General features: G+C 42.7%; 1 protein-coding gene across 2 annotated transcripts in view; it reads left to right on the top strand.

The window, feature by feature from the left end:
• The first annotated feature begins 465 nt into the window (after nucleotides 1-465).
• The window catches only part of NEK6 (NIMA related kinase 6), a 68,877-nt gene continuing 47,186 nt past the window's right edge, over nucleotides 466-22,156 (top strand). For both annotated transcript variants that reach the window (XM_059828766.1, XM_059828768.1), the window contains exon 1: nucleotides 466-510. The gene's annotated coding sequence lies outside the window, so the exon portion shown is untranslated. The remainder of the gene's footprint in view (nucleotides 511-22,156) is intronic.

A 22,156-nucleotide genomic window follows, 5' to 3' on the forward strand; every position in this document is an offset into this window, starting at 1 on the left:
CGCGGGCATTTCTTCCGACACCCGGGGCGCGGGGAAACCGTCGTTTTCCGGGGGCGGAAAGGCCGCGGCGGCGGTGGGAGGGCTTCGCTCACGCTCTGTTCCGCCGGGCTTCGGCGCTGGCGCACCGGGGGACGTGGAAGCAGCACCCGCACCCCCCCCCCGCCCCGCGGAGCGGGAGCGGGACCGGCCCGGGTACGCGCCGCCGCCGCTGCCGGCGACTCCGCCGGGCGGGCCGGCAGGTGGGCAGAGCGCCGCGCGGCACCGCCTCCCGCCCGCCGCGCGCTCCCGGCCCGCCCGGCCTGCGTGGCAGCCGGCGGGGCGCGCGCCCGAGCGGCGGCGGGCAGCGCGTGCGCGGGCGGCGGGCGCGCGCGGCGAAGTTGTCTGCGGGACGCGGCGCCGCTCGCTCGCTCGCTGCGGGGCTGAGGGGGCCGCGGCCGCCTGAACGCCCCCGCGCCCCGCGCTCCCTCCGGGACGGGCACCGGCGCTTCTCCGCCGCCTCGCCGGCCGCAGGTGAGCACGAGAGGGCCCCGCAGCCGCCGAGGGCCGCGGACGGGCCGCGCCGCGCCGCGCCGGGGGTGTGCCCGCCGCGGGCCCCTGCGCCGCGCGGCCCCTCAGGCCGTGCTGCCGCGCCTCCGCCGGCGCCCCCCCGCCCCCCGCCCGGGGAAGCCCCGGCCGGCCCGGGCCGCAGGTCGAGCGAGGGGTGGCGGGGGGCGTGCGGCCGCGATGCCGGGGCCGCCGAGGGGCGTGCGGGCAGCCGTCCCGGCGCGGGGTCCGGGCCGCCGCGCCTCGTGGCCTTCCGTCTCGGCGGAGCTGCCGCGCCTGCGGGCCCCGGGCCCACACGTGCCCGGGCAGGAGTGGGAAAGGAACGGGAATGTCACCAAAACGGTGAGGGCTGGCCGGTCGTCCTCGGCTCCTGTCGGGGAGGTGGTGTCTGGCAGCGCTAAGATGTGAGCAAAGTTAGAACTATTACAAAACCACGAATGCTTGTGCGGTTTGGTGTCACTGCAGAGTTTTTTGGAGGTTTGTTTTCCCCCGTAGAAGCGGCAGTGCTGCCGGGCACACATGCCCCGGCGGAGCCGTTCCCGTACGAGTGCCCCTGCAAGAGCCGCGGCCCCGCCGGGGAGCCCGCTGGGCGCTCGGCGGTCCTCTCCTCGCTGTGAGAGCCCGGGAGCTGCCGGGGCTGGCGGAGAGAACCCCGGGAGGCCCCGGGCTGAGCCCCTCCCCAGGCGCTTCTCCCTGACGGTCTCCGGAGACGGCAGCTCCGGCCTTCCCCTCGTCCCCTCCCGGGAGAGGAGCGTACCTGTTCTCGGGGTGCTCTCTCTTGTGCTATCTCAAAAGATAGGAACTCCGAGATAAACCCAGCGCTTTAGGGATTACCACGTTGCTTTTGAGAGAGCACATGTTAGGGCTGAACTATGAAATACCATTCCCCCCCCCCCAACATGTTACTCCCGCCGAAGTGTGATTTATGCTTGTTCAGAATAATGGTGGGTTTCTAAGCTCCATCTGTTTGTCTGTTCGCACACACGGAGTATCTCTGCCAATGGTGATTGCCTATGGCATTCCTGCAGTATAAGTAGTTTGATAGAGAATATTGTAGCAATTAGAAGTCCAGTGATGCAAGTTCCTGACACATTATGACTCTCTTGCTGTCATTTCTGTGTCTTCTTTAAAAGTTCATTTTTGTGAATCACTGTAAGCAACTGTTTAACTTCTGCAGCATTTCTACAGTTTTTACATTTTGAGACATCTCTTGACATCAAGTCAAACTCTTTCCACAGTTATTTTTCTCCTGCCGACATTCTTTGTGACAGTCATATTCTTTTAAGCAACAACAGAAAAAAATAAAAAGAAAAAAAAAGGGATCTTCTTTCAGGTAAGAGTTGCTGCCCCTGTTTCTTATGGCTCTGTGCCTTAGAGACTGAAAAAAAAGTGGGCTGGTAGGAACTTTTCTTATGGTGGAAAAAGAGCATCTTCTGTGGGAAGTGAGATTTCTAGACGGAGTGCGAGTGAGTGCTGTCAGCCCAGAGGAACTGTCAGAACAGAATCAACCTTTTGGTTTCTTAACACCTGTGACGTGTAAAACACTTCTGCTTGTTTTGTTTTCCCTCCTTCCTCTGGAATTCTGTTTCTTAACAAATACATGTTTTAGGAGGGAGGGCAGACATGTAGTTTGAATATGAGTTTTAACATACATTTTCAAATTCTTCAGTACTCATTTTGTTGGGAGAAAGGCAGGGGAAGATGAATAACTTGGACTTCAAGCCAACACTGGGAAACAGATTTTTTTTGCAGCACTTGCCTTCTATGATCCTACCAGAAAAGTTTTATGTCAATATATAATACTTAAATGTACATGGAAAGTACTGAACCTACGCTGGCTTTTCTCATTTCTCATAGTAATCGAGGCTGTACTGGAGAAAATAGCAGGAGATTCTGAGATTTATCTTACGGTATGCTTTTTGGCTTTCTTCAGACCTACCTGTTGGTCTGAAGGCCTCTTTCTATGGCTTTGAAGTGTTTTTTGCTACTGAATGGTCTATTAATGATTGTTCACTCAGAGTAAAATGAGTATTTTTTTGTATGGGGATGGGAGCCAGAAATAACCTGTGTGGATTTTTCTCCTGCTCTACCTCTGCTTCCTTATCTGTAAAATGGGGGTAGTTGCCAACAGGTCCACCTCCTGCGCACCTTCTGAACACACTTTCTAGATGTGTAGAAGACAAATTAGTGGATGTACTTCAACATCTTTTCCTACTTTATGTAGTGCCAAATATATTTAACCTCAAGGCTATGAAAAATGTATACACAACAAAACAACATGGCAGTACAGACTAGACTGTGAACTGCAGCAGCCAACAAGTGGGGCAGGCGGTAGAAATTCATTCTGAATTTAAAGCAGGAAAATTGACTGTATGTTGCTGGAGGAGCAGAGGGAGTACTGGAGGAAGATTTCAAAAACAAAGTGGTGAAAGTGGGCATCAGTATGACCTCTGGGTTGACTTTTGCTCTGTCCTGAGTGAAAGCCTAGTTGGGATACAGTCCTTGCAGAAAACGAGCTTAATAGCCCAAGTTGTGTTTCAGTTTTTGTCATTCTAATTTGCTTTTCTTAGTTGTCCTTGTTATAGAATAGGTTGTTCATGGTGATAAGATGAGCAAATGAGAAAAATAAATTAATGGAACCTCATTTTGAAGTTGGGCTCATCTTTTACTATTGAGTGAACATGTTTTTAATTGCAACTTCCTCAGTATTACTACATTTCAACACTCATGTTGATGGACAGTGGCCATGATGCTCTATATGGTTTGAGCACAGAATTATGATTAAGGAAGTCATGAATAGCCGTTCTACCTGTGACACACACTCCTGCGTTTGTCTTGTAAACTCACTTAACCAGTCAGTTTTACCTTTTATGGGAATAATGGTGACTAATTCAGCATACACCTATCCAGGTGCTTGACCACGTTGTTCGTAGGAAGTTAGGTGATAGATGTCTTTGCATCCAGTATAAATGCAAGATGTAAGAAAAACATTCTTGCAATATTGAAAACAAACACTAAATATTCATGCAGTTGAATATAGTTCACGATTGCCTTGATACCACTCATCACTGAAGACCCTGAAAATGTGGCTTTTCGCAAGAGAACAGTGACCCACTCTGCTACTGGTCATGGGACAGGCATGGCGTCAGAGGAAGCTCACAGGCGTCCCTGCCACGCTCTGTGAACCAGACAAAATGGCCTTTCCCAGGATAAAATCCTGTGGATGTTAAAGGTTGTCTAAAATGGACAGAATTAACACTTTGTCCTGTTAAAAGGCAGAGGCCTTGAAAATAGTTTCTTCTGTTACTAAGTCCTGTTAACGCTGTGTTTATTATACTTACCCTTCCCTTTGTAAAGCTTTTAGTACAAGCACATGCAAGTAGTCAGTGAGTTCCTCGTGCTTTTTCATCGGTAGATCTCTAAGTGCCCTAAAGATAAGTACGGTTTATCTGAAAGCTGAGGATAACAGAATCAGGAAGATTTGGCGTGTGTCGGCGTCACGCAGGGTCCCTAGATGGCTAGGCTAATGTCAGACAGCTTGGTGCTACCAAACTGGATGGCTTCCCTTGGGTTCTCTGTTCCCCTGTGCCAGGGCTGGCATTCTGAATATCGGTGAGTTGCCTCAGCTCAGTAAATTGGTGTAAAACTAAGGAACCAAAACAGAAGGAGGGGAAAAACTAGAAAAGTTGGATTAAATAAGAGAGTTGAGCCACTTCACTCTTTGTGGCTGCTGAAAGGGCAATTTCCCTAGCTGTGTCCTTGCCTTTTCCCAGAGGAGAGCTGACCCACTGAGGGATCAAAGGACTGCTGCAGCGGAGGGACAAGGGTGTGCACCGGTGAAAGCGGGCTGGACCCTTCTGGCCTGGCGCTTTCAGGGTGGTCTGTTGGCTGCAGAGCACATTGGATGTGATGTAATAGGCCTCTTCCACTTCTGAACTCCATGTTTTGCTGTAGAGCTGTGTCTCTAAAGTTAAAAGGGGAAAAAATAATAGTATCTAGGATATGGAAGAAGAATGTGTTCAAATTGAGAGGTAATGTTGGCCCAGACAATACTTTTCTTTTTGAAGAAAAAAACAGAAGCCAAAAAATTTGCATGCAAAATCTGGATTTAAAACTGACTTCAAAATCATAGTGTTTTTTTCCATCAGGTTGAAACTGCTGCAGTGTGTCTAAATTACATAGAAAATTAAGCTCTATAAAATACTTGTTTAAAAATTTACAGGTTTGGGGGTGTCTGTGGAGGTGCAGGTGTTTGATTCTAAAGCCAGATTGGAAGCTGCTGTCTTTAGTTGGCTGCAATGTAGAACAGGGGGAACCCAGGTTCTGTGTAAGTGTGTGATGAAGTGGGCCGTTCTAGAGCTTGTAAGCTAAATTCTGTTTAGAAACAGAAAACCACAGGGAGTTATTTTTAATAGTGGTTTGAATGCAGAAGTCTGTAAAGCTGTCAAATCTTTATGGGTAGATAGGTCTTTTTCTATCTTGGCTTATTTTTTATATGCATATTGGATTGGATCAAGATTACTTCAAGTTCTAACCTGCGCTAAGTATTTAAACATCTGGACTTGCTGTAAGTGCCATTGCTGTACATGTGTAAGAAGTCTCTTGGATTGTTTTTTAACATTCTAAAATATCTCAGAAAAAAAATTATTCAATTAAAACAGTATATTTAGCTTCCAGTGTTTAGTTGTATGATATGGCTTATCACACGGCACGATGCAGTAAATTGCAAATAATTTTACGGTGTTAGTACGATAAAAGAAATGAAATTTCTAAAGTGTTTACTTCAGCTTGGTGCTACTTTAAGTGTCTGCTATCATAGATTCCAGGCAGTGAACAGCTGTCTGTCGCAGATGGGAGAGGGAAAAAACCTTCCCCTTAGCGTCTTCTAAAAAGGTTTCCATATAAACCCAGTAGTAATGTAATACAACCTTTTAGTCAAATTTGAGTTTCCTGTTACACGTTTAAGTGAACCGACAGCAGACTCTATCTATTTGAAACCAAATGGTGTAAGTGAATGAGACTCTAGGAATTTTGTACTCCAAAGCGTTCTTGAAACCTCACAAATGCTTGTTTAGCAGTCAGAATGCATTATTTATTACATCTCAAAAAAAAAAGAAAAAAAAAGACTTGCAGGTAGTTTATGAATTACTACTTTAGAGTCTGCTGTGTTTCAGCAAGACAAGGTGGTATTATCTGTCCTGTTCTTGTGCTGTGTTCTACACAACAAAATCAGGTAGATTAGAAACTGTAAAGGAAGCATGTAGCAAATCCATATTTTTAATAGAGTCCAAGTGCAATGAAGTCTGAAAAAGAGCAGGTGTGACAGGCGTAATGGTTTTTGTTAGAGTTGAATGTTTTCTGCCAAGATCTCAAGATGGCAGAAATGGAGTTTGTGCACAGAACTACATGAATTTAGTTTTAGACTGTAAATTGGATATGCTGTTTTATTGTTCTATGAGATAGTACACCATGGCAATTATAAAACTTATTAAAATAGTTATGACATGTCTGATCACAAAATGCAGAGGATGGTAAGATTGTTCTTTTTAAATTAAGAAGTTGCTGCTGCTGGCATAAAGCTTTTTCCCTTATGGTTGTTTCCTCACTTTTTTTTTTTTTTCCTGTGCTATTAACAGGTATATTACAATCCCTAGGCACTTCTTGAAGTTTTTGTGTTTAATTGCTTTGAGTAACTTAGGTCTCCAGTTCTGGACTCCAACCTTTGTATGTGCTTCACATGATGAATCGAAGTAGGTGCCAAGCTATCCTCTGGCTTTGGACGGGTCGTGGGCACCAACCCTGACGGATCAATGCATTTGCTTTTTAGGAAGGCAGTTTATTTTGTTGTTTTATCAAAGTATTGCCTGGTCTTGGTCATAATTTCAAGCAGTTCTCGTTCTGAAGCTATTCCAATTTCTCTGTCAGGAGCCAGCAGGTACAGTGGTCCGTGCACGTTTCAGTTCAACGTGTCTTCAAAATGTGGCTGCACCTACAGACTGATTTATCTCAATATAATATGTAATATACTTTTTAATTCAGTGGATGGATTGTTTGTGTAACATCAGTTGGGAATTGTGTTGAAGTGTTGTTTTTCCAATCAGGAGATGCTGCTGAGGGTGTTCCAGAAACCCCTTTTGGAAATGAGCCTTCTGGTTAGGGGGAAGAGATGGCTCCCGATCTTGTGTTGCTGGTGGCAGAATGATGTGTGGGAGTGCTCCCTGGCACATTTCAGGCAATGCTCGTTCAGTGAGCTTAAACCTCTCATAAACCAACTGAACTGAGGAATCAAGGGTAATAAACCCGAGTGTGGCCATGCTAGAGAAAAGGGCAGAGATTCCCCTTTGAGGAGGGGGGTGATGATGTCTTGCACTGCCACAGCTATTTACAAAATGAATGGCTGTCAACAGCCTGGCTGGTGCGTCCCCAGATATGCATTTCAGCATTGCCAGGAGACAGCTGAGGGACCTTCCTGAGGAGGTCTCAGTGTCTCGTTTCAACGCAGCATCCCACCTTTCAGGCCTGAAACATCCTTTGGTATGTGATCTGTGTGGGATTCCCCGGGACTGATTATGCTGTCCATTTGGGGGATGCTTTCCCCATCCTCCTCCATCACAATGTCCAAGTGAATCATAATCGCCTCACCTAGTGTGCTAGTATTTCAGGGGTCAAAAACCGAACTGATAAGGGCTGTGACCCTGTGCCCAGCCCAGCCTGCTGACGGAGCAGGTGTTGCTCCACACCCTGGGGAAGATTTGCAAGTCTTTCATTTTGCAGAGCTCAGTGACAGATACTGTTCTCCAGTTACTTTTGTTGTTCGGTCTTTGAGAAGCCCACTTGCTACAAGGCGGGAAATATCCACCAGCTTGTTGAAAACTCATGGAGTGCATGAAGCGGAGCTTTAAGTCCATGCTGACAGGAAAAACGGTTGCTGGATAGTTGGGATTGCTCCCTGAGAGCCGGTGTGCTGGGAGGTAGCACAGCCCCAGCCGTTTCATCCATACTCATTGGTCGGTGGTGCTCGCTTCCGAGGTAGCTGTGGTCTCCTGGCTCAAGTGGCACAGGATAACAGAAGTTGCAGTTTTTCTTCTTTCCTTCAGCCAACTGTCCTCTTTTACTTGGGAGACTAACTTTTTTCTTAACCTAGTGATTTTTAAACTGTGGAGTTGGAGATCAAAATCGCTGCGGATGGTGCAATAATTGGGGAATGTTGACCTACAGGATGGATTGCAACTTCACAGTACACTCAGTATGATTCCTTTCAGGAATTTCAGGTTAAGTCTCTGTCCTCTTCTTAACCTTGTGAACACTTGTCTCTGCTGTCCTGAAAAGGAGTGGGTTTTTTCCTTGTTGGAACATTTTGTTTCTTGCATAGGAACACTCTGAATGTCAAGCCTGTCTTGGAGAGTTTGTGGTGGGTTCTGGTTCTCGGGGCACAGGTATGTCACTACAGTGAGGAGATGGGGAGAAAAGCTGTAGATATTTTAAGGTTCCTTTCTGCCAAGAGTAGGGACTTGGGGTAGAATAGATACCAACAAACGTGGACACAGAATTTCTCTCCTTTTACATTCACGGAAGTTCTGCTTTCATTCTTCCATGCTGTCAGTATTTCGTTAGCTCTTCTGTCAGAATTGTGCAAAACCTGAGTCTGAAAAATGTTAAACTGGAACACAAAAAACCCAAACAACCTTGAAAAGGTTTTTAAAAATATATGAACGTATTCCAAAGAAGCAAATAAGTCACAACTGTGTGTGTCTGTATGCTACCCTTTAATCAGTTGGGAAATCTAAGTGGTGACTTTCAGCTGTCACTATATTAAGAACCAGTGCTGCCTTTTGTGGCAGTCTGTATATACTGAACTCAGTACTATGTAGTAAATATTCTTGCTGTGTTTTCATAATCATTCTACTTAGAGTAAGTGCTTCTTGGGTGGGTATTACAAATCTGTTAATCTTTATGGTATTTATAGGGTAATTTTTAACTCTCTTGAGCTCCTTACTTCCTTGCGGGTCAATTACTCAATTTATAACATTATGTCAGTTGCAAGAACTTTACCATCCAAGGGTAAACAGTGTTGGGTACAGTTCTTTACCTGTGTTTGCTCTTAGTTCTTTGTATATTAAGGTATGCAATAACTTACTCTGTGACTTATTTATTGGGATTTCTTTTAGTGTCCCTGGTTTGTACTTTAAAGTGACTATGATGACTTATTTTAGGTTTTGTGCTTCATCACTAATGCAGGGAGATGGACAACTTGCAGCAGTTCTCTCTGAAGAAAAGACTGTTAATCAAGTTGCGGCTGCTTAAGTCAAAATTACTGCAAATAGTGTTTAAATATTTTTGATTGTCTATTGATGAAACTGATTACTGTAAGTCAAACATTTTGCTGTGTCGTGAGCACACAGCTCTCTAGGGGAGGGTTTGGCTCTGTAGTAGGGAGGGATGGCTGACTTGATTTTATATTCTCACTGTAGTTGTCCATGTTAAAGTGAAAATCTGCTCTAGCTCTATGGGGTTTCAGTTGGCCTACGGAAAGAGAGAATAAAGTAATCTCCCAGCACTGGAGACTTCTTCTTGAAATTGCCTTTCCCCTTGCTCCTTTTGCTACCGTCAGCATTACCACAGCAGCGCGACCTGATGGTGGTGATGCATGTGTAGCAAAGGGGCATGCCCTCCTTCCGTAGCGTTTTACCCATTGAGAATAAGGTTGGAGCTGGAGGGGGGGGAGAGAGGTATGTGTAGTCAAAAATTGCTGGTGACTTGGAAACCCTGGGTTTTGGGAATGTCCCCGATTGCTCATGCTACCGCTAGCTCTTGGAAACAGTAGAATGGTAGGAAACTTCCTGGAAGGTCTGAGGTAGATAAGGCCAGAGATACTAAATAGTCTAGTGCTGGTCTTCCTTTTGTTACCTGTGAACACTGAGGTGTAATCTACTGGCTTTTTTTCTTTTATGCTTCTCTGTTGTATATTTTCAAGATGAAGCTTCTGCTACAAAAGCAGGTTTCAGCATCTGTGATGGCTTTTTGAGGATCTAGTAAGTCCCCGAAGGAGCTCGTGTTCTAGTTGCACTTTTCTTTCTTCCCGGGGTAAACCATGATTCATTTTCATGGACAAACAGACCTTGTAGCATTTTTGGTATAACGTACTGTAGACTGTTGCTCTCGGTGAAGTGCGTATTGTTTTCAAAGATTCAGCCACGTTTTTTTCTTTGAGTTGGTTGTTTGTAAGCACATCACACTATGGTGCTCTGGTTTGTGGGGTTTTTTTTCCATAAAACCCCTCAATTTTTTGTTTACTTATGGATTAGAAAAATGTCAAAGGGGTAATGAAGGAAACAAGAACTTTATTTTCAGAATAGGAAGGTCAAATGTTTACTGCCTCAGCATTGTTCATTCTGTCAGTAACAAGGCACAATCTCCTGCACAGCGTGGCCGTGGCACGGGTCTCTGAGGTCCCCTCCTGCCCCTTGTCAGCTTTATTTCGGAGCTTATGGGACTGGCAGGAGAAGCTGGCAGTGTTTTTCCTCTGGTTGCTGTGTGAGAAGTTGGTCAGCTAGAAAAGCTTAAGTGAAAGGGAAGCCTGGGTTGGCAGGAGATGAGTGTTGTGTGTGTTTTTAAACAACCTGTTTGCATGTGGTGCTCCAAAAGAAGTAAAGTTTGAAATGAATCATTCATTACAAGTCTCATCAGATTTTGCTGAAGCTGCATGGTATGTTTCCTATCGTTCGTCTGAAATTGGGGACAGCTGAGTGCCAGCTTGCTCATTTTTTCGGTGAGTTCTATCAAACTAACGAGTTTGATAAAAGCAGCTAAATGAGATGGGGAATATAGATTCCCTTTGGAGACTGGCTCTAATTTGTTACACAGGACCATATTTAAATTTATATCTACTTTTAAGTCATCAGGCAGCAGTAGTAATCAGCGTAGCTTTTGTTCATGCATCCAATATGAGGCAGTAATTCCCCTCCGGACTCAGGTGCTGTTGTCCGTAGTTTTTCCTTCATGCCGTTACCGTAGCATGAAATACTGGTGCTTGCAAGAATGTGGCTGTACATTTTGCTGAGAGCATGTGGCAGTTATGTTCTTCCATAGACTATCATTTTACTAGTAGGCTTTTGGCTTGGTTTCGACTGTAAGCTCTTCAGGGAGTGAGTCATCATGCAGTGGAGCTGGGGGCATTAGCTGCTGTGCTGAAGCAACTCTCCTTGTCACCTCCCATGTTTTAAAGGTTGGGTTTGAGCTCTAAAACAGGATGGCATAGTTCTCCCTCTGCCTCCCTACACCGAGCGTTCATGTTTCTGGGGCTTTGGATTCACCTCTCTCTTGCCTTGGTTTGATCTGAAATAGTCCATGTCTGTAAACTGGTAAATGTTGCAAATTAATCAATAAATATTTTCTATTTAAATAAATACCTTCTTTTTCTTCCACGTGTTCACCTTTTCCACACATCTGCTCTTTTAAAACAAGCTGTTCTGCAGTTCTTGGTTGTAGTATGGGAACTCTGTCCACTCACAGGAATGTGTGCTACCGAAACGGCTTTGTTGTTTTTATAGAAACCTTGCCCACACACTCCTTCTGCTTTCCAAATATCTATAAATTCCTGCAGAATCCTGCTGACATCGCTGCGGTGATCCACGTTTATTTTGTGATACTGTCTAGGGGTTAAAGCAAAGTAGAGTATGGAGTCAGAACAGGTGTGTTTTGTCCCCGTCTTTGATACCAGTCAAGTCTGGACACTTAATACAGCAATTCATGTTATTTCCAAATAAATTGCTACATCACTATTCATTAATATTTTTCTGCTAGCTCTTTAAGCTGGTTTGTTTTACATTAGGTCAATTTGATCCTTTGCTGTCACTGCTCTTTAATTTTTATTTTTCTGCTTTTGCACTTGCTCTGCCGTGTTGCTTGCTCCTTCACTGGCCGGGGATAGCTGCGCGTGGATTTTGCTGGATTTGAAAATGATGAGTAGGAGTGTGTTATTCACAGGTATTAATAAGGAATCAACAAAATTTGCATTGATATTACTAAACCATATTGTAGCTTATTCTGAAATACTGTAAATATTTGTGTTTCTGTTCTGAAACAAACCTTTGTGCAAGTACTGATGGTAAACAGTCGTCTTTGAATGCTGATGAACTGGTCCATGGTAGATATTTTCAGCTGTGTTCTGCATAATTACTCTTAAAAACTGGTAATTTGAGATGGCTGGAAAATTACATTTTACTTAGTTCATGGATTGCTGAAAGCTAAACTGCATTCTGTGCCTCAGCTGGACTTTTTTGTTTCTTTCTTTTAATTGCATTAGAACTTTAACCCTAAGTACTTCTCATCATGGCTGTGGCTGATAGGTAGGTATCTGGTGGTAGATAGAACAGATGCTGCATTTTGAAAACATAATGTATAGGCCTTTGAAAATGTCTGTTAATTCTTTGGTTTCATGCTCTCTGACAAAAGTGCTTTTTTTATTACTATCTGAAGGACTGTGTAATATCTGCAAAACAACTATGAGGTGGACCTCAGTTTTAGGGGGAAGGAAAGACCAGGGCAGGGCAAGTCAACTCCAGTCTGCCCATTTTTTGCACCTGTACGGTGAGAAACCCCTCAGTCTCCGATCAATATATCGCTGTAGAGCTGGGAATGTCTGAAAGGCATCTTGTGGTATATAGCAGAGACTTCCCAGATAAGAAACTGGAAGAGAAACTGTGGAGCTGTTGTCTTGGTAAGTAAAGCATAATTTTTCTAGCTCCCTCAAATAGGTGAATTTCTGTTCTAACAGCATAGTATTAATCTGAGATCAATGCGGCATCTTGGCAGTCAGGGGAAGTTGGGAAAGAAATGCAGGGTGGGCAGGATAGAAGTTTTGTTTGCGTGAGTAAGCTTATGGCTTTTAATAATCTGATACTACCGAGTTTATGCTTCAGCATTGAAGCTTGATAGAATAATAGAAAATGGTTACATGGAGGGCAGAATATAGTGTGAAATGTGATTTGTCTCTTACACAGAGCTTGCACATTTAGTTATAATTTTCTTGAAAGGTTAATTCCCAGTTTCTCTTCAGAACATTCTGTGCAGGCCTTTCTGTAGGGGAAAAAAAAAATTGGACCCAATTTAAATAGACAAGTCTTGTGAATCCTGAAAGAATTTGGGCATTTAGCCCAGGAAAAGGAGAGTTCTCTGCAAGAACTTCATTAACCCTGTCTGTCAGCAAAATCAGTAATAAAAGTAGCTATGCAGACTTTATAAAGAACAGATCTTTTTTGTTTTACTCCGTAGTCTTGATCTGCAAGGCACTGGTGAATGAATCTTGTTCTTTAAGGAAAACTGTGCCCATGTGGGAAAGGACATGGAAATGTGTTATGTACAGTGGTATGGAAGTGTGGAGAAGAACTAAAGAGCTGCATTAATTTTTGGAAAACTGGTGCTGGTAGTTCCAGATAATCACCTTTCCCTACACATTCCGGAGTATTTTATTTAGTATAGATAAGGCACTCTATAGCAATATATGATAATACAGTCTTACTTAGCATATTTTGAGGTGGCAAAAATACAAATGTGTTTCTAAAGTAGCTATTTTTATAGGTAGAAAAATGTTAAATCTTTTTACACAGGGAAGAGTTTCTGCTTCCGTTCGGCTGTTACTTGCAAGATCCAGATGCTGTGAAAGCTCTTCCTGCGATGCTGGCATCTGGCTGCAGGGAAGTTTTGCACCGGGCTTTATGAGCGGGCTTTGAAGTTGCCGTTGGATTCGAATCATATGAATCTTTAGATTGGCTGGGCTGCATAGTTCTCAGCATCATTTCCTCTTGCTTCTGATTATGAGAAATGTAAATACTTCAAGCTGTTGTTTGGATGTTTTGAAGTCGGGTGAACATATATCTATGTATATCTATATATATCTGTATCTTCCTCTGTGCCTTTTCCCTGTATTTGGGACAGATATGTTGGCTATTAAAGACTCAAATTAATGGCTCTAGAGATAAACTGCATGAACAGAGTGGTTACAGCAGGTTTCATGGATTTTGAGCCCATGTGACAGGGGCTTGCTCTTTGACTTTGGTCTGCCAAAGCTTTCCTTAAACATTTGAGAAATTACAGCAATATTTCAGAAGTATCTTTGTGAGGTTTGCTTAATATTTGTCAGGTGCTTGCAGGAGTGCTAATTAAGAGGTGTTTATCGGTGCTAAGTGGTGGTGTTTCTAATCACATATGTATATATGTATTTATAGAAAACTTCGTTAGGGTTTAAGGTCATATGTGTATTAAGCTTTCTGAGAACAGACCAGGCTGAACAGTTCCCACATGTGGGTTTGGGGGCTTTAGCAGCAGAGCTTATTTCAAATTTTTTTGTACTTTGGATGTTACTTCTGTTTTTGTCTTACTGGCTTAAGATGATCTGTTTGCTTGTGCTCTTGTTTCAGGTGGCTAGTTGCTAAAGATGTCTTGATAGGAACAAGCTGTGAAAGTCGTTTGGATTCTTAGTTGTCTGTGGTAGAAACTTATTTCAGGGATTGGCTTAAATTGGCTGTTTTCGCCATAGGTTGGGAACAATCTGTCTTCCCTACTACTTGATTTTTAGCTCTTCTTTTTTACAAGGGCTCTTCAGATGTTGATCGAGAGTGGAAACTGTTTGTATTTCTCATGTAGATTGTCAACTCACTGGTAGTACAGTAAGTTTGCTTACTTACGTGCAAATAGCTGATTGTTCCCTTGATGCGGAAGGGAGACCGTACAGCCAGCGTGTGACTGAAGTTGACATCACTGGTACAGACAGTGCGCGTTTCATAGCTGTATGTGATGTTACTTATCTCAGTTATGATTTAATGAAGTGAAAATGTCTGGCAGTTTCTGTGAACATATACATTATGAATATATTTCCAGCCTATATTTAATCTTTCCTTCATCAGAAGTGAATGAATTCTGAGAAGGATAACAGAAATGTTCTTAAATAATTTGGCTTCAGGCTTGAAAGCTTTATTGCATTACAAATTAAAAGGTGAGCATGTTGTTGCATGCTTAGTAAGCAATGCAGTAAAATTCCAGGTAGATTTAGTACGTGTTTATTTTTAACATGTGTTTCATTAGCACCAGTAGTGGCCTGAGAGGTCTATCTCTAATGTTTCAAAGGTTGTAAAAATGAATATAGTGAATACTTTTGGAAGGCTCAAAACTGCAACTAGAAGAATATAAATTAAGGTATGTTGGCTTCTTTCTTTATCTGAAACATACATAAGTGAAAACTAGTTGGGGAAAAATGCAACCTACTGTTGCTGTACTGTGTTTACAGTATTACCTCTCTTCAGAGGAACTGTTCTCACTTTAAATGCTGCTGACTGCTATCCATCCTCAATTTTGGATGTGAATATGTACTTGATACTTATCTAGATCTTACAGAAACACTGAACATAACTATTTACATGTGGTGGTGCACTAGGAAGTTGCGTGCAGTGAAATAAGAGGTGGGAATAGTCCACTTTGGCTGGTGAAAAGGAACATTTATCTTATCACATTGATTACTTAGTCACAACTGTAAATCACCAAGTACTCTTGGCACTGATCCTAGGACTGTTTAATAGGAGCCGTGTGAAACCATCCCTTGTAATGGATGGATTGAGCTACATAGCATCTAAAGTGTATTCAGAAGACTTTTACAAACAATTATGTCTTTTGATTTGGGACCAAGTTCTAGGGAGCTGATACTACAACATAGAAAAAAACCAAAACCAACCCCAACCCTTCACTCACATGAAACCTTTTTAAACCAAAATTAGAAGTAAGCTAATTACCTTCCTGGTCGGTGGCGAGAACTGATGAAAGTAATGGGCATATGAAACGTTCTATGAAAAGTATTGTATCAACTCAAGTAGCATCTTCAGGCATAGTCATACGGCTGGGGAGGGGAGAATACTGTGTCAGACCTTGCTATTTTCAAGTCATTTTGCTAGATTTGTCCCCAGACTAGAATACAGAGTATTTGAAATTATAATCTTGCTTGCTTAAAATGGGAATATGGACCTGAGCTGGATGTAGAGTGGTTTGACAGAGTGGGAAGTTTGACACAGATACTTAATTATTGGCACGAAGCATTTGTTTTATTGACATCTACACTGAGATGGCTCCGAACAGCTTTAAATAGTTGACTTAATGTCATTTTGCTTCTAGGTATGGAACAGTGAATTACAGTGTCTGTCACAGCATTTGTTTAATGAATATCAGTTGTTGACATAGTATGAAAAAGCTCTAGGGCTTTTCAGCCATTTTACTAAAACATCCTTAGTTAGTGGATTTTGGGTCTTTGGGAGGCCAGCACTGCGTTACTGGCTGTTGAAAATCTAGTCTGCACAAAGTCTTAACGAAAGGTCTGCACAAAGTCTTAACGAAAGGTCTGCACAAAGTCTTAGCATGTGCAGATGGGTCTGTGTTTTCAGGGTAATTCCAAGGCTCGTAAAATGGAAGGGGTGATTAAAACACTGTTCTTCTGCTCAGTGGTCAATTTGTTACAAACATCCTCATCCTTTTTAGGGGTTTATAAATTGCAGGTACAGTTTTCACTGAGGGCTGTGACTGGGTTTCTGCATTTGGATTGGGCAGCAGCTACCTGTAAAGTTTTGAATATATAAATACATAAATATATTTTTGTATTTTCTTATTGTGAGGTCAATTTCATAGCTTAAATATTTGTAAATTCCATTAATATGAGTTATTTAAGGTTAGATGAGGATATGCTTCTGAAAGTTTTCAAAAATACCCATTTGTTAAATGAAATTAAAATAAAGGTTGAGTTAAAAAACACAGCTGTGTCCTCAGTACTTAAAAATACTGTTAAAGAAAATTTTACTTTGAAACACAACTATTGTCTTTAACTGTGTTTGGTGACTGATGCTTTTATTACTTCTAGTACTAGATCCAGGGCCTACCCTTTAAAGCTTCCTTGATATTAAAGCTGGGAAAGTTGATTTCTGCCAGTTTTTGTTTGTCCTTTAGAGCTTATGTCAATGAGGATGAGTGAAGTCATAGTAGATAATATATTAGCACTTTGGTCATGGAGGGCATTACTAAATGTAACAAAGTTGTGTAACCGAACGATCTTAATATGTTGCTTTTAAGAGTCTGTTCACGCTTCCATATATTTCACGCTTTCTCGGGCCTTGCAGGTGCACATAACTCCTGCTGTGTTACATTTGCCTGTGTGTATCTATAGATGCAGCTTCATCTTAATGCTAAGCCTAAAATTTTGAAACTGTCTACTGATGATGTATCTGCACTCTGTTTAACAGTTCTTGCCTGAATTCCCTCGTTGCAGTCTGGAGCTGTTGGTAAGACAAACGGTACAGTCCTTCCTCTGCAGGGCTGCTGGTGTTTGTAGGCAGCCTCGCCACCGCAGCGCTCCAGCCAGCTGTACCTTCTGTAGGCAGCTTTCTGAACAATATTTTACTGAACTGTATTATTTAAGTCTGCTCTTGCAGCATTCTCTTCTGTCTCATGCATTTCAGTGGCATTCCTCATGTTGTTTCCTTTAACATACATATTCATATTTTTTTTCAGTGTTGGCAGGTGTGTATTTCACATTAACATGAGGGGTTTTTTGGATGTTAGACTGCTATTTGCTTATGGTAATTTCCAGTCATCATAAGATGACTGTTGAGAGAGATGAGCAGAGAGGAAAAAATTGTCAAGCATTTACAGTAAATACTCTCTGCTTTTGGAAACGCTGTCAGAAGTTTAATTGTTAGGTTCAAGTAAGTTTGTCATGTGCCAGACAGAATCAGTCTGCTGTAATGAACGGGTTACGCACTTCACCAGCAAAAAGGGAGAGTGAGAAACCAAGGGATGCTCGGGATTTCCTGTCACCTTGCACTGCAGAAGGAATGGGGTAGGCTTTTTAACCTAGCCTGTAATTAGGTTTTGCATGGAAGCATATATTACTGTGCTTGCTTTGCCAAAGCTCTTCAGTATGATGGATGAGATTTAAAGGTTGATCTGACTAAATTGCAATGAGAATACTAACGACAAAGATATTTCTGTTGTGAACTATTCTTACCAAGCATCGTAGCTGTGACAGAAATGGTGTAAGATAATGGACAATAAAAGTCACTCGAAAATAATACTCTCCTAGGATTGGACTGCCTTCCCCGCAGCACGTACTCTGAACCACAGCGATAATGTAATCATAAGCCAAGATCATTTAAATATATAGGTAATCTCATATAGTATCCTGACAGATTTATTTTATGAGCAAGCAAGAGGAAGAATATTATTGGGCAGTAGAGAGGAAGAAGGTGTTGCCGATGTGGTTGTGTTTATTTTGTAAAATAGTTTGCATTGCTCCAGTCTTTGGGGAGTCTGCAGCGAACAGCATGCTGGTGGCTCAGGGGAGGTGGGAGAGCCTGGGCTCCCGCTGGCAGCGCAGCCGCTGCGGATATCGACAGCTGACCAGGAGCCTCCTTCATGTGCACTGGTGGATTTTATTCACCGTTAATCTCAATTCTTTGGATATGTTAAAAGATGGAAATTTGTGAAGTGTTTTAAGTAACTTGACTCTGTTTAAACTACTTGTGGATTTCTGGAACTATAGAAGACTTGCCTTTTTGTTTTGTTTTACACAAGGTACCCAAACAGAGCTGCTTGCCTCCCCTCCAAGTCCCCGTGTAGCGAGAGGGTATGAGGGGTGTAGTAAGTGAGTGGAGATATATATATATTTGAGGGCATTGGAGCAGGTCAGAGGTACAAAAAGCCCCGTGACCTTTCCAGGAAGGGCACAGCTGCTCCCACTTCACAGCCAGGAACACTGAGGCTCCTCGAGATGAGGTTGTGTTGCTTTTACAGTAGGAAGTGGTGCAGAAGTGGAAAACCTTGTTGTTAATTCTGCAGAATACTTTTTGTGGCAGTACTAGGGAAAGCTGGAATTGCTGTGGCTCATTCTGTATTTACAAAGCTGTTCACTGTGAAGTCTTCAATATGTATTACAGAAAGAGCTGCTCTGGGCAGTGCCACCCCTTGCTGTGTCCCTGACCGTTGGGGAGGTTTAGCAGCGGCTGGAGTGTTTGGGTTTGCTGGTCCCTCCAGTGTTGTGGGCAGCGGCAGAGCTGGACGCTGGGCACGTGGAAGCAGCTGGTGTGTCTTGCAGGAAGGTGAAGAGTGTTGGTACAGAAAACGGTTGTAACACTCAAACTGCTGCTTTGCTGTCTGCTTTAGAGGTGCACAGTCCTATCACATTGTTTATACATCTGGGGGCAAATAATTTGGCCTGTAGTTGAGTTTGAGGCATCCAGAGACACATGGTGATACCCGATTAGACTGGTCCCAGCTGTTGCACCAAGCCGGTTTAGAGAGGAGCTGCACCCGGGGCGGTAGGGTGTGTGAGACTGAACGCCAACATGCTGATGAGGTTCTGCTCCTTAATGAGTGTCTCGTAACTAATGATCTTGGCCTTTGCTACCAAATGCCCTGGGCTGTTCTGCTCTGAGAATCCCACCTGTCAGGTACCTGCAAGGTACCACGGGATTCGATGGGGTTTTGTTTTGCTTTCTACTGATTCAGGCATCAGAGGGACAGGGTGGGGCATAAGGACAGTTAGGTACCCAAAGAGGAATTGCAGCTTGGGATGTGGTAGGGGAGCTGACTGCATGAGAGGGTTTTTATTTTCCCTTGCTCTGTAAAAACTCCAGGTTACCTGGGAATACTGCCACTGTATGCACTGCTGCAGTAATAACTGCCCTGCAGAAGGGTGACAGAAAGTGCAGGATGCTTAAAGACTATGATGCCCGTCATTCACGTTACTGCATGGATAGGGTCTTTTCTTTTTTAGGTTTTTTGGCATAGCTGGACATGTGTTGTGTTTCCCCTTTTTGCATTATCCCCCTGTGGAGTGGAGGGCACATGGTGACAGACAAACCTACATCAAGTTGTAGTCTGAGAGAATAAGCTGCTCATCCCACATGGGCTTTGGTCATATTCCCCACTGTGTTGAATTTATTCTGAATTCTTCGAGAGTAACTGCATTGCCTGCAAAACTGTTGAGATACAAACCTGAAGAAAATGAGGTGGAAGTTTTTGGGTATGTTCAGTGCATTGTTTTCAAAATTTCTCAGCTTACACCTTAATATCTGTTGGGAGAAGTGAAGCAGCTCTACGCTGAGTTCAGTTATATTTTCTCAAATATTTATTTATTTTAAGTTGGCCTCTGATTTAATTGGAAATCTTTCACTTCCTTCCATTGTTTTCGGAAACTGTTGCCCCCAGTGGACCAGGTACAGGCAAACAATCCTGCAGCATTCGGTTATATGGGAGCTGCTGGTTTTTGTGTGTGGCTCTGTGCTGTCGTGATGTCTATCTTGTATGAGAAAGTTAAAAGCTTTACCAAGACAGCATATGCCTCACTTTATTTATACTATGCAGCTAAGTAGCAGTATTTTAGTAATTGGAAATATCAGTGGATTCTGTATTCATGAGAGTTCCCTCTGATTTTAGTATGATAAAAGTACTTTTGTGGTTGGTGCAGAGGGAGGTGAGCCTGTGTCTGTTACTGTAAAACAAAGATGGCACATATACAAGGTAATTGATTTTTGCTAGTATTGAATGGTCATAAACTCTGGTATTTGAAAGTAACTTGAACTGCTGACACTTTTGCTGTTGTAAAAGTATTACATTGGTTGGCAGCTGAGCCCAGTAATTTGGAATTTGTCTGGCTGATTAAAATTGATCCTAAATACTAAAACAATTGTGATATATCCTTAACACAACTTGGCTGGAATATCCTGGAAGTAGTGCTGCATCAGTAAAGCTTTGGTGGTATCTTCCTCCCTGCACTTCATTTACCGGTGGGCACAAATACGGTTATCTGCTCCGCTCACCCGTTCCTCTCTCCAGGACTGGAACCCAATTGCTGGCATTTGTTTTCTTTTGTAGTGTATAGTTCCCAAAGAAGATAATTGCTTTTCTGGAGGTGGAGGTAAATGCTTCAGTTTTGATTAAAATAGGGTGGAAATCTGTCTTCAAAGGCTGGAAAACGCTACAAGAGATTTTATGAACTGTATACAGTCCTTCCTTTTGCATATGTGGATATTTGAGCCATATGTGTTATTGGGGACTTACGTGTATGAGATACTTGAGTATTTGTAGTAATTCCAGAAAGCTGTTAAGTTGTTATGGTAATGCCTTTCACAGATGATGATCCTGTTCTTTTATCCACTTTCTGGAAAGATATGTGATGCTTCATGCAATTTAAAAATGTTTCAATTTACTGTCATGGTCAAGACCCAGTCTGAAAATGTTTGACACTGGAAGGAAATTTGCAGGAAATTTGGAAGCAGGAATAAAAAAGCCTATCACCTGAAAAGTAAAAGTGCAGACCTAGAACAATGTAAAGTAAAATCATGCCAATGTTAAGAGAGCTTATTCCAAGACCTCTTGTCTTATTTCCTACTATTGTCTTTGGCTCTTTAAACAGATAAAAAAAATCTTCAATTATTGGTCTGCAACTGCTCCCCTCCCATCCCCCCCATTTGAGAATAAGGAAATGAGACTGAATCTGGAGTGTTATTGTCACTGCTTGGTTTTGTGTTGAGTAGCTTTTTTTCTTCCCTGTTTGATTTCTTCGATGCTGTATTGTGTCAGTGATAGTGTTGCTGCTAAGAAGTGACATGTAAAGTAAATTTGTTGATCTTGGTCCAGTTGTTAGTAGAGTTACATCCTAAAATACACCAGGATAGTAGATTTATTTTCTCCCACTTCTCATTCAGGTTGAAGGCTGAATTAGATGGGGAGACACAACTTTGGTTTAGACATGGTAACCACTGGTTCTAGGTCTTGCTGGATTAAGTGTTGCATTTAAGATTGCTACTTAAAAAGATGATTAAAGGAAAAGTCATTACCTTTTAATATTGCCGTCAGTTAATGAGGCTTTACATGCTTTAACTAAGCTGAAATGTTACGTAGTTCAGCCTTTTTACTGCAGTGTGGTTAACATTCACATGGTGCTGTATGTAGGAACAGCTTCTCTTAGCATGACCTACTTCCATCCTAACCCGTATAGCCTGGGTGAGGTGGGAGATTGTGACTCATTCAAGTAACTTTGAGAAGATCATTCCTTTGCAAAGGAATGAAGATACGGCTTTTGGTATCCTACATCTCATTCAAATGCTTAAGTTAATTATAAGGAAGGGTTTCATGGTAACTGTTGGATTCCATGAGATAACAATGCACAAGTTGTGTGGCCTGAATGGAGTGATGGAGTAAGGGGTGGCTAAACAGATTTAAACATTTCTTATGTGTTTATGGTTTTCTTCAGGAGTTATTTTAGACTGCTATCTAACATGTTGCAGCTAAAGTCCGTACTAATTTCAGGACTAGTAAAATGTAGGTCACTTCCTCAGGAGAGTGCAAGTATCTGGAATGGGGGTGAAAGTCACTGGTTTTAAGCAGTTGTATTGGACATTGTCATGTTCTTTGCTCAACATGTTCATGTTTAAAAATATAATTGCAATAATGGTTCTGTAGTTAGGCTTTTTAAAAGAGAATCTGAAAAACCCCATAGAATTTTGTAGAATTACAGTTCTGTGCAATCTGCATACCTTTTTTGACATAATAAAGTGGCTTTGTGGTGTTGGCTGCTATT

This window comes from Gavia stellata, chromosome 24 (assembly GCF_030936135.1).
Source record: "Gavia stellata isolate bGavSte3 chromosome 24, bGavSte3.hap2, whole genome shotgun sequence".
Lineage (NCBI taxonomy): Eukaryota > Metazoa > Chordata > Aves > Gaviiformes > Gaviidae > Gavia > Gavia stellata.